The sequence below is a fragment of the Macrotis lagotis genome, chromosome 7 (assembly GCF_037893015.1).
Source record: "Macrotis lagotis isolate mMagLag1 chromosome 7, bilby.v1.9.chrom.fasta, whole genome shotgun sequence".
Classification (NCBI taxonomy): domain Eukaryota; kingdom Metazoa; phylum Chordata; class Mammalia; order Peramelemorphia; family Peramelidae; genus Macrotis; species Macrotis lagotis.
Window position 1 is genome coordinate 70,219,344 of NC_133664.1, and position 17,241 is coordinate 70,236,584.

General features: G+C 36.7%; 1 protein-coding gene across 11 annotated transcripts in view; it reads left to right on the top strand.

Annotated features, from left to right (window-relative positions):
* ZEB1 (zinc finger E-box binding homeobox 1) overlaps positions 1-17,241 on the top strand; it is a 192,440-nt gene that overhangs the window by 74,558 nt on the left and 100,641 nt on the right. The gene's annotated exons all lie outside the window — the stretch shown is intronic.

Here is a 17,241-nt window from a genome sequence, read left to right on the forward strand (position 1 = left end):
TAAGGAGAAATTAAGAGACAGTGTGACTTAATGGATAAAGAACCAGTAGCAAAGCCAGGAAGACATGGGTTCAAGTTCATCCAAGTCATTTAACTCGCATTTATCTAGATAACTCTCCGAGATTATAAATTGCATAGAGGGGATTAACCTGCACTTATAGAAGATATTTTCTCACCTTAGAGTTTCTTGCACTTGGGAAATTTTAGCTCCTTTCCCTATCCCTGTCCCTATCCTTACCCATTTTTAATGGAACAAAAATACTTTTGTGCTTTTAAATCATTAATAATGTATTATCATATTTATTAATGTCTTAATGTGATATTTTAGTGAAAGTAATGTGAATTGAATGTTTCATTTTTTTAAAAAAATTCCTCTGTATGGCCTGGGGAGATAAGGATTTTAAATAATAATTTTTTGAGCCAATTAACTGAATTAATTACTAATAATGTAGTTAGATACAATAAAGAAGCCACTTATATTTATTAAATAAGTAGGTTGGTGACATTGTCAGAAAAATCATTTTTGACAGATATGTTGAGTATGGTTTGGAGGTCAGAGGAGTGTGAGGCAGGAAAATCATTTATGAGATTTACAGTAATCTAGGTGAGAAGTGTTATGGCCTGAACGAAGTAGTGTGTGAGTGAAGAGAATGAGATATATCCAGAGATGTTTTGGAAAGAAAGGACATCATTTGACAATTGATTGACTCTGTGGGATGAGTGAAAGGGAAAAAGTCCAAGGTCCCAAATCTGGGTGCCTGGGAAAAAAACAGGGAAATTGCAAAGAAAACACTAGAGATTTAGGGAGAAAAACTATAATCTGAAGAGATCTGAATCCATCTATATCTGCTCATCCTTTGTGACTTAGTATTCCTCCCAAAATGCAAAAGGGAAAGGAAGGATCATTTCCTTAGGCACAGAGCCAGCACCCTGAGAGGCACCTGCTTGCAGCCACCAGGTGAGTCAGGGCTCAGGGACCCACAGACCAGAGGAGCTAGGCCATGAGAGTATGGGAGTTGTGAAGAGCCTGGCAGTGAGAAGAGGCCCTGATTGAATATGCTGGTGAGAACATCTTCCCTTCTTCCAGGGAGATCACCACCATGGCCCTCACTTTGAAGAACACTGATGTAGTCTCATCTCATTTCTACAATTGAGAACATTGAGGCTGGGAGAGTTTGTGACTTGCCTGATGACAAGCACAGAAGCAGTCATACTTTAATTCCAAGTTCTGACTCCAGAACCTGATGTTCCTTCCCCTACATTTTGTTTTTACCTTATTTAAATGAGAATTTAAAAAATAATTCCTTTAAAAATGAAGGAACCAATCTTAACTTTTTAAATACAAAGCAATCTTTAGTTTGTGAGATTCACTGTGATCTTAATCTGATCCCCAAAGTGTTTTCCTTTATGCAAATTTAACTAAATTTATGCAATATGTCTGTCCTTAACTTTTGACTTCATTAACAAGTTCAAACCAACTTAGTTAACTGTACTACTTTCTCTGTCAATCATTTTGAATTCCCTGGAAGGATGAAAAGACACTGGATATTCAATATACTATTAAGAACTTAATGTAAAAAGGCAGTATTTCATTCATGTTTTCCGATAAAGTCTATTTCAGAAAATTTCAATTTATTCAAAATGCTTGTTGGGAGTTCATGCTGACTGAAAAAGTTATTAAACCCAGGGAAATGATTGAGTTTACTATTTTGATTTGAAATTTTCTTTTAAGCATAATTTTGCCACCTTTTTCACTGAAATCACCTACAAATTCAGTTAGAGCATACTATAGGCAAAGTATTACACTTTCACTTCTGCTGTCATTGAAAACTAGGAAATTTCCATTAAGGGTTTGACAAAGGATAGGCAAAATACAGAAATCACCATAGATTTGCTCATTTTCAGTTATTTACAATTCAAAAAATCTTCCTTCACTTCCTAAGAACCATGGAAATACTTTGATACATTACAATCTTGTGGCACTTTCCATTCAATATAGTCCTGTAATATGTTGTGATTACTGACCTAAAATTTTTGTTTTCATTGGTTTTCCTTCACACTCCCTTCTTGTTCTAGAAGCTACAAGATCTTAATTCCCCTACTTAGGTATTTCTATATGTTCCCCCCTTTAAGTAGTAGTAGTTTTTAAAAAATATTTAATATTTATTTATTCTCATTTTATACAAATAATTTTTTATACATTAATAAAATATTCTTGTTTAAGAGTAAACAAAATACCCCCTCCTCCCAAAAAATATAGACTTGCTTGAGCGATAAAGTAAAGGGGAGAGAAAAAAAATTAAAATTAAAAAAATAATAGTAATAATTGTAGGTATGGCCAGGAGCACCTGAGCCCATATCCGGCCCCATACACCCAACAATCACCCAGCCATGTGACATGCAAGCCACCCCAACTCCACTGCCCTGCAAAAACCCCCCAAAAAGAAAAAAAAAGACCCAAAATAAAATAAAATAGTAATAATAGTGGGGGTGGCTGGGTGGTGGACAGAGTATTGGCCCTTGAGCCAGGAGCACCCAGGTCCAAATCCGGCCTCAGACACCCAACGATCACCCTGTTATGCGGCCCCAGGCAGGCCACCCAGCTTCATTTGCCCTGTACCCCCCCCAAAATAATAATAATAATAATAATAAATGTGCTTCATTCTTTGTTCCAACACCAACAACTCTGTTGTGGGTGGATCACATTCTTTATGGTAAGTCCATTGGAAAAGTTACTTCCATATTTTTCCACCGTTGCCATTGCTGATTGCAACTCCCTCCTTTCGTATTTCTCCACTACCATGTATTATATTTTTCTCTCTCCTTTCACTCTGACTCTGCTGTAGGGTAGCTGAGTAGTGCAGCAGACTGATCCCTGGCCCTGGGACCAAGAAGCCCCGAGGCCCCATACCAACCCTTAGGCCCAGCATCCACCTGGCCCTATGGTCTCGGACAGGCCATCCAATCCCAGCCCCCTGCAAGAAGTAAAAAAGAAAATGTGTTATATCTGACCACTCTCCCTCCATGGTCCATCCTCTCCTCCATCACTCACATCCCCCCCTTCCCCCTGTCTCCCCCTCTCCTTCTTACTCCAGATGCCTATACCCCATTGAGTATATATGCTGTTTCCTCTCCTAGCCACCTCTGACGAAAGTGAAGATTCCCTCATTCCTCCTTGCCTCCCCCTTCCATATCATTGCAATAGCTCTTTGTAATAAAGAAAAGTTTTATTATATGAAATATCTTGGCCTATTCCCCCTCTCCTTTTTCTATTTCCCTTTTTTTCTATTGACTCCATTTTTATACCATATTTTATCTTCAAATTCAGCTTTCTCCTGTGCTTCATCTATAAAAGCTCCTTCTACCTGCTCTATTATCTGAGAAGGTTCATATTAATATTGTCAGTGTCATTTTTCCATGCAGGAATACATGCATTTCATCATCCTTAAGTCCCTCATATTTTCCCCTTCTCCTCCAATCTCCATGCTTCACCTGAGTCCTGTATCTGAAGATCAAACCTTCTGTTCAGCTCTAGCCATTCCAACAGGAACATTTGAAATTCCCCTGGTTCACTGAAAGTCCATCTTTTTTCCCTGGAAGAGGACATTCAGTTTTGCTGGGTAGTTGATTCTCAGTTGCATTCTAAGACCTTTTGCCTTCTGGTATTCCAAGCCCTATGAGCTTTTAATGTAGTTGCTGCTAAGTCCTGTGTGATCCTGACTGCAGCTCCTCAGTATTTGAATTATGTCCTTCTGGCTGCTTGTAATATTTTCTCTTTGACTTGGGAGTTCTGGAACTTGGCTGTAATATTCCTAGGGGTTGGTTTTTTGGGATCTCTTTCTCGAGAGAATCGGTGGATTCTTTCCATTTCTATTTTTGCCCTCTGCTTCTAGGATATCAGGGCAATTTTCCTGTAGTAATTCTTTGAAAATAATGTCAAAGCTCTTTTCCTGATCATGACTGTCAGGTATTCCAATAATTTTTAAATTATCTTTCCTAACTCTGTTTTCTATATCAGTTGTTTTTTCAATGAGGTGTTTCACATATTCTTCTAATTTTTCATTTTTTTGGTTTTGAAGTATTGAGGCCTGATTTCTCATAAATTCATCAATCTCCCTGAGTTCTGTTCTTTGTCTGAAGGATTTGTTTTCCTCAGAGAGTTTTCTTATCTCTTTTTCCATCTGGCCAGTTTTCCTTTTTTAAAGCATTCTTCTCCTCAATGACTTTTTTAAACTTTTATCCATTTGCCCTAAGCTGGTTTTAGCATGCTATTTTCTTCAACATTTTTTTGGATTTCCTTGACTAAGCTGCTGACTTCATTTTCATGTTTTTCCTGCATCTCTCTCATTTCTTTTCCCAGTTTTTCTTCTAACTCCCTCATTTGATTTTCAAAGTCTTTTTTGAGCTCTGTCATGGCCTGAGCCCAATTTCTGTTTTTCTTGGAGTCTTTATATGCTGGAGCTTGTGCTTCCTCATCTTCAGGCTGAATATTTTGTTCCTTCTTGGGATCATAAATAATGTATTTCTCAATGGTGTTCCTCTTTTTTCTCTGCTTGCTCTTTTTCCCAGCCTTAGCCTGTTTTGGGGGTACTTCCTGAGCTTTTGGGGCACTCCCACAAGGGTCTCAGTGTGTGAGGCTCTGTCCTCCCTCCTGGTCTGTGAATGACCATATGCTCCCCCCTCTGCCATGGGCTAAGGTGGAGGGGGCCCTTGCTGTTCTGTGGGGGGGGGGCCTATACTACAATCAGGATCTGAATGTGGTCAGAGCCCCAGAGTCCTGTTCCATGGGCAGAGGACAGAGCTCTGCAGTCTCTCTCTTCACTCCCCTCCCTAAGTTCAATGGGCTCATGCCCTGGGGACTCCTGCTTACCGGCTCTGCCTGCTTCTGTTCCTAGATCTGGCCATGCTGCTTGCTGTGGGCCCTGAAGGCTGGGCTTCATGTGCTCCCTCTGGCAGAGGTCCCCCACTGTTCCCCCACTTTGTGCTCGGTGCTCCCCAGGGTGTAGCTCTGGAGACTCCCCCGCTGCTGTGAGCCGTGGCTCCCTGCACCCTGGGGCTGCCTCTGGGAGGCTGAAGTTCTTTCCTTCTGGCGGGCCACCCCTCCAGTGGGCCGACCCTCCGACCCCGACCCCGGGGAGAAGAGCCTTTCTGCTCTTTTCCAGGTTACCTTGAGTAGGAGAACTGCCTCACTGGGTCCCTCTGTGGGTTCTGTCTCTCGAAAATTTAGTTAAAGTCCTTAGTTTCTAATATTTATGAGAGAGAGCGCCTAAGACAGGATCTGCTCTTGTCACCATCTTGGCTCTGCCCCCAAAGTAGTAGTTTTTAACAACTCAATGAGTCTTCGAACTAGCTTCCTGGATTCTTCGTCTTTCTTCCTATAGACACATAATAACCCAGCTCCAAGTGATTGGTTTTTCAAGACTTCAGTTGTACTTCTTGCCTAAAAATATAAAGCTTATTTTTGCTTTGTCACTCGCTTTGGAATCTCCTAACTAGTATAAAAATGATTTTGCATAAAGTTGCATATTAAATATCTTTGAACTGTTCATCCCCTTCCAACATTCATCTTTAGCCTTCATTATTGTTATATTTGTAGATGTCTAGAATTTGTCCCTGGGCATGCTGTGACAGCTTATAACTTGGCTTTTTTTTTTCTACCAATTTTTCTTGGTGCAAAATGTGAAAATCTCTTAGCACATATTTTGAGGAAGTTTTGTTTTGTTTTATTTTTATCTTAGATTATCAAAAGATGTTTTCTCATTAGATAGAGTATCTGATACAAACCTGTGAAGCTTATAAAATTGCGGGTTGACAAACCATACTGGAAATTAACTTCCTATTTATTTAAAATTTAATATAGGAAAGCTTTTCATATATTTCAAATAATATTTCATTTTCTTCAGAGGTGGATTTGATGATCAAGTAGGCAATTGATGATTCATTAAAACTAGTTCATTTTTATTTTTTTCCATGCTGAACATTTTTTATTTTATTTTTTCTTTTATTAAAGATTTTGTTTGAGTTTTGCAATTTTCCCCCATCTTACTCTCCCCCCACTCCCCTACGGAAAGCAATCTGTCAGTCTTTAATTTGTTTCCATGTTGTACATTGATCCAAATTGAGTGTGATGAGAGAGAAATCATATCCTTAAGGAAGAGACAAAAAGTCTAAGAGATAACAAGATCAGACAATAAGATATCTGTTTTTTTCCCCCTAAATTAAAGGGAATGGGCCTTGAACTTTGTTCAAACTCTACAGCTCTTTATCTGTATACAGATGGTATTCTCCATTGCAGACAGCCCAAAATTGCCCCTGATTGTTGTACTGATGGAATGAGCAAGTCTATCAAGGTTGATCATCACCCCCATGTTGCTGTTAGAGTGTACAGTGTTTTTCTGGTTCTTCTCATCTCATTCAGCATCAGTTCATGCAAATCCCTCCAGGCTTCCCTGAATTCCCATTCTTCCTGGTTTCTAATAGAACAATAGTGTTCCATGACATACATATACCACAAAAACATAGTTCATTTTTAAGTCATTTGTTAAACCAACCTATCAGTAAACGGTTTTACATAAAATGTTTTAGGTAAAGCTTTGTTTGCTGTTTTTCTTATTATTCCTAGATGTTAAAGTCTGATATATGTCTTCAAAGGAGAGAATTTAGGCATCTTCATTATTATGAAGTTCTGTATAAAATTTGAAATAAGATCAGTGTTGAATTATTTAACATTTCATTAAGAAAATTTCTTTTAATGTTAAAATTCTCTTTGCCTCTGTTTCCCATACCTTAAGAAATAATCTTAAAATAGTATAAATTAAAATTATGTTGGTTTTTATATTTGCTCAAATGTTATTATTTTGAAGACAGAATGTCAGTTTGGTCAGTGAACACATGCATACAATTATTATAGATTTCAACCAGGAATTATTTATTTCTTGAATGCTTTGATTCTTTTAAGACCCATGGTCCTCTAAAATGTCAATCACAAATTACTAGGAGCTCCTTAGTTCATTTACAGTAACAATACTGAAGTATGTCAGCCTTAATATGAGAATCCTAGATAGATTTTAAATACAATTGGATGGTAATCTATTATAATTACCCACCTTTTTTTTAAACTGAAGGCAAAAGAATCATTATGTATAGAACAGGTAGAGGCTCAACTTGTCATCTAATCCATATCCTTCAGAAAAATTATCTAAGAAGCAGGATCTGAACTTAAGGAAACACCAACTCTAGTAGCCTTTAAACCATGTCATGAAATCAAGACTTAAAACATTTTACATGTAAAAGATGAAATCTTATGTTAGATCTAGAAATGCATAGAGTAGTACAGTGGAACCTTATGACTTCAGACTAACATCAAAAAAGATGAGTCTGAAATAGTGGAAAGCAAATTGCAGAATAAGTATAAAGAAATAGTTATATTACTTAGAAACACAAACTGAAGTGATATACAGTGTTCCCAAGTAAGAACTTCCTATTCAAGTTCTGTTTAAATCAGTAGATACAAATAAAAGAAATTTCTAATTAATTTGTTACAAACATGCGGTAATTTTTTTCATTTAATAGTATTTCATTTTCTTCAATTATATGTAAAGATAATTTTCAACATTCACATTTGTAAGACTTTGAGTTCCAAATTTTTCCTTCCCTAACTTTCTTCCCCTCTCCCCAAGACTGCAAGCAAGCTAATATAGGTTATACAAAACATGAGTTATTTTAAATGGATGCTTATAAAGTACTTGAAAAATTATATATGTAAATATTCCACTGGCAATCTTTTTAACTAGAAGTATAATTAGCAAATCCTCCTTTTATAGTGTAAAAGTGAACTTCTCTGAGTTACGACAAGTTCTGAATTAGTATGATATAAATTTGAGATTTTTAACTACATAAATAACCATACATCATTCTTCTGTTATTTTATTTGTTTGTTTTTGTTTTTGCAAGGCAGTGGGGTCAAATGACTTGGCCAAGGTCATTCAGCTAGGTAATTATTAAGTGTCTGAGACCATATTTGAACTGAGGCCCTCCTGACCCCAGGACCAATGCTCTATCCACTCCACCACCTAGCTGCCCCATCATACATCATTCTTCCAATGTTGAATATATTTTAGTCCAGTCTTAAAGACCATGAGCTTCATGTTTTCAGCTTGAAGAGCTTTCATACACCCCTTACCTATCATTACTTCAACAGTAATACATTCTGGAAAACAGAAAACTAGTGATATCAATTGTATTTGTAATTTGTTATTGATTTTATTTGCTACCTAAGTTTTCAGATGAAGTGAATTTTTAAAATATATTCTAGACCTGAATATAACATGATTAACTTAATTTTTTAGATAGCATTAGACACAACAATCACATCTGAAATTCTATTAGTAATTTCTCTAAGCACAATTCAAGGAACAAAAGTTTTCTTCTTCTAAGGGAATGAGAAGAGCTTAAAGTGATTTTTCCTATGACCACAGTTATGCTGAATTCCTAAGAAATTAGTCCAGGGAGCAGCTAGGTGGAGCAGTGAATAGAATGCTAGCCCTGGAATCAGGAGGACCTGAGTTCAAATCCAGCCCCAGACAGTTAATAATTGCCTAGCTGTGTGACCTTGGGCAAATCACCTTTAACCCCATTGCCTTAAATAATTTTTTTTAAAAAAAATAAATTAGTCCAGTCAGTTTTTTTTTTGGGGGGGGGGCATCCTCTTGTATAAAAATAATCAAAACCAGATTATGCCTCAAAGTAATAGATTGGGTTTTACTAATCAAGCCTAGGAGCGCCAGATGGAAAATCATGATACTTGAGGCATTGCCAGTAGCCAATGACAACCTCTCAGACTGGGTGCCATATGCTCAGTGAGATCCACGCATGAATTGATGAGAAACTTAGAGTACTTCTAGTGACTAGGAGTAGGGGTTCAGTGGCCAGGCAGTGGTTGGGCTGGGACCTACTGTTGGCCAATCAGTGAAAAACAGAGCAATTTGGATTTGAGGCATGGTCCTTAAGAAAGAATTCTATATGTGATGTTTGTCCTTCTTTCTTGAAGAAGACCATGACATCAGGGAGGTGATGTCATGGCAAGCACATGAATTGGATTTGAGTGAGGGGTTGCTGTGTTAAGTCACCAGCCTCACTTTCTCCTAAAGAGCCATCTAGGTTCAGTGACCAGATTTGAGTCAGGATGACTGGAGATGCCCCTGGGTATGAGGCAATCAAGGTTAAGTGACTTGCCCAAGATCACACAGTTAGTGTCCAGTGTCTGAGGCCAATTTGAACTCAGATCCTCCTGACTCCAGGACTGGTACTCTATACATTACAACATCTAGCAGCCCCAAGAAATCTATCTAATCAATCAGGAAGGTGTTGCCATGACTTGCAAGTGAATTGGATTTAAGTGTTTTAGCTCCCAGTGAAGGTAAATAACAGTTCTCTCTTTTGGCCAGAAACCCTGAGGGTCTACCCTCCCCTATTGGTTTTTTAACCTAGGTAAAAGAGGCCATTTCTTGCCTCATTTCTTATCTAGACTTAATCACTGAATGGACATTGCCCCAATCCAACTGAGACCTCAGCATAAAATGACCAAGTTCTCTCACTGCATCCAGGTTCATCTTCAGTCTTCTTGATCTTTATCTTGCCATTGGACTCAGATGACTCCAGAAGAGAAAGTAAGACTAGCAGTTTTGCATAATATCCCTCACTTAAATCCAGTTCACTTACAAGTTATGGCTTCACCTCCTGAGTGTCATGTTAATCTTCAAGAAGAAAGAACAAACAACACTAACAAGAGAAAGGATAGAATAGATGATATAGATGCAATAGATGCAAGTTGAAATTAGGACAAATGGTTGTATTTTATTTTCTTAGCTGATAACCCCTTCAAAGAAATCTGGAATTTATTGAATTTGAAAATGACTCATGGCAGTTTTGTTGTCCTTCTACCAGAATTTTCAGTAATTATAGATCTATATGTGAAGAATTGTAAGGTACACAGTTAATCAACTTGTTTTTGAAGTCTCCAAAACAATTTATAATGAGTTTAGGAAAAGGAATTCAAATATAATCTGTAAATGTAATTATCTGGAATTCTTATACAATAAATTTGTCATTAAACACTGGTCTAAGTATACTGAGAAATGTTTAAATGATTTTTCTTAGAAATTTCACTTAGGGTCATATAAATCCACCTTGTATGAGATAGTTCTGTCTGTTAAATGTCGACATACTGTATTGAATCCTCTGGTAGAGAAAATAATGACCCAGCTGTTTAATCTCTTTGGAGCTCTTTGATTAAACTACAGTGGTAGTTATTAGATAGCACCACAGGGGTCTTGTAGGCATAGTGGATTCTTGTCATTGCAATATTTGAAATTCTTAAGTGAAAGAACCACTTCAAAACAGAATTATCATTAATAAGTTTAAATAGCAGTCTTGCCCATAGTAGAGATTTTTTGCCATAAATGGAAATGAAGAATTCTGTTGTTCTATGGCATTAGAATTACCAGTAATAGAAATATTTTATTATCCCTCTTTGCTGACTCTCCTCTGATAGCAACCTTCACCCTATCAGAAAAGATTGGTAAAACAGGCTTCATTTGTCTGGTGAGGCTTGACAAGGAGTACTTTTCAAACCATTTCCTTAGAATTCACTCAGTGCTCATTGTTAAATCTTATCATAGATTCCATCATTTCTCTGTTTATAATGGGAAAAAGCAGTTTGTATCTCTTATCTTTTCTCCAATAGATAGTTATGGGTAGAAAGGGTATGGTGAAACAGACCATGGCATTACTGTTGTGTGGAGAGTAAGGATATTAATTTATATACATCATCTGAGACTTCTCAGTGAGGTTGATACATGTGGAGATGGGAAGGGTGCATGGCTGACAGAAGCTCATTACCTTTCAGAATACTTTCTCACCCTTAACAAAATATTGGTGACAATTATAAGTACCCCATCTAGGAGGGCAGAATGTGTCTATACTTAAGGTATTTCACCTTTTGACTATCTTGATTACTTAATCTGTAGAAAAGTAATGTATATAATCAAGTCTTCTGTGATGATATTTCAAATGGAAGAGTCTTGTTTTGGTTCCATCTATCAAAGTTTAATTCAATAATAAAGAATTTCGAAGAACTTGTAATTTAATTCTTAGAGACTGCCACAAATCTTGAATATCGTATGCAACCTTTATAAATGGATTTTTGTTTTGGTTAATATATTCTTGGAATCAGTATTCTAATATTGAAATAATTGAGATGCAACATATAATATGTTGGTTAGGTATAATTGATATTATTTGAAGTTAGGGATCATGTCTAAGCTCATTAAATTTATAGAAATAATTTCTTAAGATTGTCAAATATGTGTTTTTTGAAATTGTTTATGTTGAATCATATAAAAGTGTTGTTATATAAGCAAATTTCATGCATATTATATAAGTTAAATGTTCAATTAACGATTCAAATTTCTAGAGTCTAGAGTTCAATTTAACAACAACCAAACATTTGTTAAATATCTATTACATTGGCAAGCATTTTGCCACATACTGAAAAAAAACCAGACCCTGTGCATCATTCTCTTGGGGAGGTGGGTAGTGGGTCGTGAATATGTGCACAGATAATTGTAAAATATACACAAAATACAAAATTACTTCAGTGGATGTAAGGTGAGAATGAATAGTTAGAGGAGTGTGAAAGACTTATTCAGGATATGTTGAATGACCAACAAGCATAAGGGCATTTCAGAGCAAGGGGACAGTCTGTATAAAATCAAATGTAGAAGAATTGTCATGTATGAGAAATTACTTAAGTCAAAAGCTGGAACATAGAGTTTGTGAGATGGAATACTATGGAATGGAATTCCTTCTCTGGCTCATTTTTCATATGAGGAAATTGAGGCAAACAGGGTTAAGTGATTTGCCCAGAGTCACAGAGCTAAGTAAACATCTGAAGCTAAATTTGAACTTCCTTCCTGACTTAGGGTTCTGTCCACTGCACTGCTTTGTTACCCTTCCAGAAAGGTTAGATGAGGGCAAATTGTGAAGAGTTTTAAATGCCAAAAGAAGGATTATATATTTTATCCTAGAGATCATAGGGAGTCATTGAAACTTTTTCAGCAAAGGAATAATATGGTCAAATCCATGGTTTAGGAAATCAATATGGCAGCTGTGTGGTGGCTAGAAGAGTAGAGAAAAGATTATTTCAATAGTTATGGATAAAATGGAAAAATCCATGAGAAGGGGTTTGGAGGAGTGCATTTGAGAGGGAAACAAAAAGTGATAGATCTGATGTTATCAGTCTAGGCAACTATAAAGATATTTGTGCCTTTGACAAAGATATAGAAGCTTTGAGAAGCATTAGCTTTGGATGGAAGTATGGCTAGGACACGTTCAATTACAAGTATCCAAAACAAATATTCAATACTCACAGTCAACTGGAATATAAACTGTGAAAAGTTCGCTGATGGGGTGGCTGGGTGGTGCAGTGGATAGAGCACTGGCCCTGGATTCAGGAGGACCTGAGTTCAAATCCTACCTTTGACACTTAATAATCACCTAGCTGTATGGCCTTGGGCAAGCCACTTAACCCCATTGCCTTGTAAAAAAAAAAAAACCTAAAAAAAAAGTTCACTGAGCATGTGTTCACTTGAAATGTTGCAAATAAAGTTCAGGTCTAGATGCTTTTGTTAGGTTAGAGGATATCACTTGCCCAAATGTAAAAATGTATTTAGATTTCAAATCCATTTCTGGCATGTTGCTTTTAACAATATTTAATCTTCAATATCAGTGGTAGTCAGAAGAGTTCAGCCTAACAACTCAGTTTAGAAAAACCATGTAGAAGGCAAATAAATTTGTCCAAAACATAACATTAAGCTAAATGAGTTAAATGGACAGGGAGTTTGAACACAGGTAAATTAGAGGCATGTTGTAGGAATTTGATCTATATATTAAAGAGTTTAAGTTGATGAAGATGAGTAAAGGGACATTTTGAATGAAGAACCCAAGCATAGGCTCAGGGAATGAAAAGACCAAGTAACTCAGAATGGCTAGCCCTTAGGGTTTGTAATCTTTGTAGGAGATAAGGCAGATTGGAACCCATGTTGGAGGACTCTGAAGGGTAGACTTTGGAGATTGAGAGATAAATAACTAGAAGATAATAGTAATTTAGGAGGTTTAATTTAGTTATGGACTGCAGAGGGAAAGGAGCCTAAGAAAACCAGCTCAGAAGCAGACTATTGCAGTAGTTTAGGTGCAGTGATAGAACCTGGTCTAGGTCTGGGGGAACAAAAATGGAAAGGAGGAAACAACAGATTAAATTATCAAAGGAAGAAAGGGCAGGATTTTTCAGTTGATTGACTAGTTTAGTTGAAAGAAAGGGAGAAACCAACTATCACTTGAGATTTAAGGTCACAATGACTGAGAGATCGATTCCCCAATTAATGGATGGGAAGCAAAAGTGAGCTAGATTTTATATGTACCTTCCTTGCATTTTAATCAATTATTTTTACCATTTGTCTATAATTTATTATTCTCCAGGGAAAATTATGCTTTTTTAAAGTAATTTTCCTTTAAAAGTTTTTATTGCCATTATGTTAATGCACCATATTTTAGTATTAGCATTCTCCCCAAAAATAATCAGTTTAACTCCAAAATATTTCCATTAATTCCTTCCAGGATTATAAAGAATGTCATTTATGATGAAGAGGATATAATTTTTAAGTCACATTAGAGATTAACTGTTTCAAAACACTTTGCAGAAGTATCAACATTAACTTTTCCTTTAGTCCTCTCTGTTGTGAAAGATTAAAATGAAAATTTAGGGCAAATAATTGAATTACTTAATGATGAAACTTTTAAAATGAACCCTAAGGTCACTTCCAATGTATACTTTCTTCCACTCCAAAAGCAGTCACTGATAGCCAGTTGGTCCCCGGCGGGAGGGAGAGTGGGGAAAATATTTGCGTTTTGGTTTTTTTATCCACTCAGACATGTAGATTGCAGTATCGTAGCTTAATAGAAGATGTTCGTTTCTGTTTCTAAAAATCTGTCTTGTATTGAAGGACTTAGATGACTTTCTCTTTTAGGCTTGGTTAATATTTAACTTTTGTGAAAGCTAGTAAATGACCCTGTGATTAAATAATTACTGTTCAGAATCTCTTCTCCAAAAGCATTGCTAATATATGGAATGCCAAATTGACCATTATAGCTTATCAAAATAGTACTACTACCTGGACATATGAATAGGCTTTGTAATAATACAGATCGCGTGCCCCATCATGCTATCTTATCTTTTGATACATTGAGACAAGTTATTTAAATAATTTGTATGTTTCCATTCTCTCAAGGTAGATGACTAGCTTATATAATTGTCATTTCAATAATATTTAATAACTAATATGAATATTATTACACTGATTCATTAATATTCATTATTGGTATTACTTAAAGTTATATTAATTATAATATTAATTTAATTGTTAATACAATTAATAATTTAAGTATAATTAGGACACTAATTAGATTTGGGCTTTGGGAGTCTAAACTAAAATTGAAGTAATCTTAGATGCTATAGATGGCATGCAGAGCAAATAGAACTAAAGTCTTATTTTTTTTTAAGATATACTCTTATTTAGTTTATCTAGTTGGATATAAGTAATTATATGTTTCTTCTCATGCAATATCAAATGAATGCTATGCCAGACTCTTAAACACTAGGTAGGCATGTTTAGAATCTACTTAAAATTAAGGTTAGGACAAACCTGAAAGTGCATTATCACCTACAGTTTATTAAGTGAATTGAATGATCAGACTTCCCTGAATAGTGTGATGTTTGACACGTGCAAGAAAGAGTAGTTGCTCAGCTTGTCCCTAAAGAGCAAAGCAAGGACTAATAGGTCAGTGGTTCAGGGTGGTTGCTTTTGTTTCATTATAAGGAGTTCCTTGATAACCTTTGGAGCTGTCTTCAAATACACTGGACTTCCTCAAAAATCAATGACTTTTCCTTCTCTGGAGGGCATATAATTGAGGGACCCCTCAGTGACCCTAATGTGATTTTGAACTTAAGGTAGACCAGCTAAGGTTTGGACTTGCTTTACTTAGTATACCTTCATGTGAACATCAACTCTAGGTGATTTGACTTTGAAAGGTTAAAAGTTCTTTTTAAAGGTACTTTCACAAAGAAGCACACTAATCCTTCAGTGGAGTGTTACTGTTTACCCTCTTATACAGGATTTAATTTCAGTAGTAGCCCAAAGCAATTAGATATGCTTTATTGATTTGATGATACTTTAAAGCTAGACCAGATAAACAGTTTGAAAAAGGGAATAATAAAGGGAATTGTTATATCATGAACTTCAAAACTATGAAGGGGGAAAAAAACTCGATTTGTTTTGAACAGGTATCAAAATTATTTTGCTGTATATAACTCAATAAACCATAACTTTAACTAAAGGCATACACTAAATGTGTGTGTGTGTGTGTGTGTGTGTGTGTGTGTGTGTGTGTATATATATATTTATAATAGGAATAAAAAAACAGAGCCAACAAAGTACTTAGAATCTACTTGTATTGTGTGTATTGGATATTTTGGATCGCTGGCCTTTCCCTTGGATCTTTTAGCACCCATGTAAGCCATCAAAAGACTATGTGCCTAAGTGGTGGCAGGTCCTGAACTGGGTCCCAGATGGAAATGGCCCTGGAGCAGCTGGATGAGGCTTTCAGGTGCTCACCCTGCCTGCAAACTGCTGCTTGGAGACCTCCCCTGTAACTGAAGTGCCATGTTTTCTTCCTTAGTGCTTATTCGCAGATCACCTTATATCTTCTCCCAATTTATTCAAGAGCTGTTACCCGAAAAATATCCTACTTGACAAAAATGTAAACCACTTTTGGCATTAATTCTGTAGCTATCTGTTATTGTCTAGTTGTCACATCCCCAGGCAGTTCATTCCCCTCATAGTTCAAAGAGCTTGCAAGAATTTTCACTTTGGATTTGAAAGTAATTCATGTACAAATTTCAAATTTTGATTTTTATATCTCTTCACAAAGTAGATAGTTAAAAAAAGAGAGGAAAAAAGTTTAGTGAAACTTTTGGTCAAGAAACACTTTTATTAAACCCTTAAAGCTCTTCACCATCAGCTCCTTCCTGCCTTGCTAGGCTTGCACTTTCTAGGTTGCACTTGACTGAAGGGAGTATGGAGGTCTCTCACTACTGTCCATCTCTGGAGTCTGGGTCTAGCTTCCTCCCATGCTTGGCTCCCTTCTGGAATGGGCCTTCCTTGGTCCCCACAAAATTAGTGCCTTCCTGAGATCACCTTCCATTCACTCTGTATATCTTGGATGTTGTACAATAGTTTTGTGTTTGTTTCTTCTTTTCAAATGAGAGCTCAGGTTAGTGACTGTGCCTGGGGATTCAAGGAAAGGCAAAAAACAGTGCCCATCACATGGTAAAAACTTAGATCTTTGTTAACTCACTCCCAAGTGCTCTGCTAACTAACCATTGGGTTAGTTAGCATAAAGCCTCTTATCTCAAAGAGGAAGACAACATACCAGTAATTCTGTCCATGCAGAATGTATGCAGCGGGAATGGGAGGTGCTCTCAGAGGGTAGGGACCAGCAGCAGTGGGAAGGGAGGGATCAGGAAAGAACTGTTCCAGAAAGTGGATTCTGAGCTGACTCTTGAAGGCAGCCAGGGAAATCCTGAGCAAGAGGGAAGAAGGGAGAGCTTTAAGGCATGGGGAGCAAGCAGTGCAAAGATCAAGGCAAGAAGTGAGATGCCCTCTGTGAGGAATAAGAAGGTGGTTTAATACCACTGAATCCTGGAAAGGAATGGACGAGGGCAAAGTGGGTGAGAAGACTGAGAGCGTGACTATTTCCCTAGGTGACGGAGCACCAACTCATCAGTCTCATCTAGCTTCATGTATTCATGTAGTACCCCAATTCCACCAAGAGGAAGAGAGATGCATCGTCATATCTCTCTTTTAACCAAGTTTGATTATAATGTCAAGGCTTTTGGTTTTGATTGTATGCTATTTTTATTTCTTCCATTTGTGTATATTGTTTTCCTTGTTCAGGTTGCTTTATTTTCTTTTATTCATATAAGTATTCTCATGTTTCTCTATACTCATATTTACAGCACATAATTTTCCATTACTTTCATGCACCCTAGTTTGTTTAGACATTCCCCAATTGACAGGCATGTTTCTAGTTCTCTATTATCAGAAAAATTGCAGCTATAAATATTTGG